This window comes from Sapajus apella, unplaced genomic scaffold (assembly GCF_009761245.1).
Source record: "Sapajus apella isolate SASKATOON/1434 unplaced genomic scaffold, GSC_monkey_1.0 scaffold17, whole genome shotgun sequence".
In the NCBI taxonomy this organism is placed as follows: domain Eukaryota; kingdom Metazoa; phylum Chordata; class Mammalia; order Primates; family Cebidae; genus Sapajus; species Sapajus apella.
The window spans coordinates 25,572,080-25,575,171 of NW_022436957.1; the positions used below are offsets into that span (position 1 = coordinate 25,572,080).

Genomic DNA, 3,092 nt, shown 5'->3' on the forward strand with positions numbered 1-3,092 from the left:
TAACCTTGCTTTTATTATGTCTGTCTCCATATTGACAATTTTTTAAAATACTTTTTGTGATGTTAATAGGTAATGTTTATTGATTGCATAGTGTTTACCAGGTATAATTCTATACAATTTAGGTGTTGCATTTTTTTCCTATTATTGATACTTTATTTAAACAAGAAAGTACAATTTCTTAATGGGTTTCATAGTTTAAAAAGCTACAATTATATTATGTTGTAAATACATCTTTAAGTTATTTTTTTCAATTATAACATTTAAAAAATGCTATAAGTGGAACTGCTTGGCTTTGACTATATATATTTCTCCATAGTCTTTATGGTATCTGCACAAAGAAATATCTTCTACCTTTGTTCCAGTTAATTCTTATACATAAGTTGTTTTTTACTCCAGTGTATCCAGAGTGGTGAAATAACAAGGCCAGCCATGTTGCCAAAGTTTGCTCCAAGCATACAGGCGAAGATGGGCTATATGTACAAGCTCAGTGACCTTGAGAATGTTACATATCCTCTAGGTGTTAGTTTCCTTGTCTGCCATGGTCTTTTCCAATCCTGTGGTATAGAAAGTACTCCAAGATATGCTCCAAAAAAACTATAAATTGTAGTGTTCTGGACACTCTCCCAAGTGAATATAACTCCTTTTTCAGTGCAAACTCTTATCCACGCTTTGAGATTTGGTCCTAAGCAAAATAAACTTGGTAGAGTAGTAAAAGCAGACAAAATAACCACAAATAAAAATCTTTCCATCTTCAACTCTAATGGTGGTGCTCCATATAGAACAAAAATTACATGAATTACATGAAACAAGACATAAGAAATTAGATCCAGCATTCCAAAAATCTGGTCACCTTGGGTGATGACAAACTTCTTTTAGAGGATGCATTTGGTTTTGTTACTAAATATAATACAGCAGTTAGAAAATCATAACAGATGTACAACCATATTAAGTGTGCTTCCAATACTGAGAAATTCTCCAAAAAGAATGATGGAATGAAGATGATTAGGCTAATTGAAAATATGCATAAAAGATGATTATACAATAGTCTCTTGAGATCAGTGTCTTTCATTGTGTTTTCTTGGGTGGCTATCTTACTCTTCCATCTGCAAAAGGCAAAGGACTCTGTGGCCTTCTGACATCAGGTAGGACTCACTGCCCTGACCTTTGTAAGTGTTGTATTTAATTTCTCCAAGAAGCCTAAGGAGTAAGTCATATTCTCGTCTAATTTTACAAATATAGAATCTGAGGTACAATGAGGATAAATTATTTTCTTAAGTTCCCGTGACTAGTGAGTACAGTTGATACAGAAGCCAAATTCTAGAACCAGGACTCATAAATAGTCCACTACACCACTCTTTTATCAGACCTCCATGTAACATTTGGCATGACAGCTCCTTCTTTGAAATACTCTTAGTTTCCTACGACACCACACTTTTGAGGTCTTCATCTTACTTTGTCACTCATTCCTAGTTTCCTTTTACTTCTCTGCCCCTCAGAAAAAAAAAATGACTTTATTGTATCTCTTGTCATCATTTCACTGTCTTTGTAGGTATTCTCATCCACTTCTATGATTTCTCTAGATTTTATATATTTTTTCTTTTTCTTTCCTTTTTTTTTTTCTTTTGAGACAGAGTTTCTCTCTGTCACCCAGTCTGGAGTGCAGTGGTGTGATCATGGCTCACTTCAGCCTTAATTTGCCAGAGTCAAGTGATTCTCCCACCTCATCCTCCTGAGTAGCTGAGACTACAGATATGCACCACTACCGCATCTGGCTAATTTTTAATTTTTTTTTTTTGTAGTTACGGAATCTCCCGATATTGCCCAGGCTGGTCTTGAACTCCTGGGCTCAAGCAATCCTCCCAACTCATCCTCTCAAAATGTTGGCATTACAGGTGTGAGCCACTGCACCCATCCTGGAATTTCTATCTCTAGTTCAGGCCACTTTTTATATGATTTTGTAAGTATATTTGAAATTCCTACATCAGAGCCTCATAGGCAGCTCACAATTATGCTGTTAAATTAGAACTGTTGATTTCCAACCTCTCTTTCAGGAATTGAGATGGGAATAACTTCAGTTTACATCCCTTACTTTCTTGGTTATCTATCTATCTATCTATCTATCTATCTATCTATCTATATTTATCAATAGATAAACTGACAGATTTCTATTAAATCTAATTTATCATCAGTTCTGGTCCATTCTACTTTCACAATATTTGGATCTGTTCAATTCTTTTTAATTCACTGACACTAACCTGGCACAAGCTCATATCTAATTGGACAATGACAAGAATCATTTCCTTAGCTCTTTCTGAGACTATTTTCTCTTTTGAGTGAGTAGATCTCCTTAAAGAGAAGTTAGTTCTGGATATTGTCCCTTCTTCCTGAATGCATTCTTTCAGGATTAGGCTGAGGATGATTTTTTTTTCTCACAAAGAGTATTTTGGTATTATTGCACAATATTCCATCTTATAGCTATATATCATTCAAGTATTTCTCTGCCTCAGATCATTTAAATAATTCCTAATTTTTTTAAATTTTATATTTCACTTTTTAGAGCAGATTTTGGTTGACAGAAAAACTTAGCAAAATACAGAAGGTTCCCATAAGGTTCCCATATACACCCTCTTCCCTCCTTCCACAGTTTCTTCTACTATTAATATCTTGTATTAATGTGGTATATTTCTTACACTTGATGAACCAGTATTAACACATTATAATAAACTTTGGTCCATAGGTTATATTAGAGTTTGCTGTGTGATACATACAATCCTATGGGTTTTGACTAATGCATAATATATCAGACATTAGAGTATCATAAAAAACAGTTTCACTGACCTAAAAGTCCCCTGTATTCTGACCTTCCAACCTCCCTCCTTGCCTCCAAATCCCTGGAAATATCTATTTTGACTTTGTTTTTGCCTTCTCCCCATCTCTACCTCCCCACTGCCCCACTTCCTCAAACACCATCAATTTTCAAGTACTACCAGAAGAACTAATATCTCCAAACACAGATTTTGGAGAAAGACAAGTCTAGCTTTATATTTTCTATCTTCCTCACAGAATTTTAGGTCTTTGAGGAATCTTAGAGT

At 34.6% G+C, this 3,092-nt stretch overlaps 1 pseudogene; it reads right to left on the reverse strand.

Moving 5' to 3' along the window:
- Positions 1-362: 362 nt before the first annotated feature.
- On the reverse strand, positions 363-1,069 carry LOC116556556 (annotated as a pseudogene).
- Positions 1,070-3,092: the final 2,023 nt, after the last annotated feature.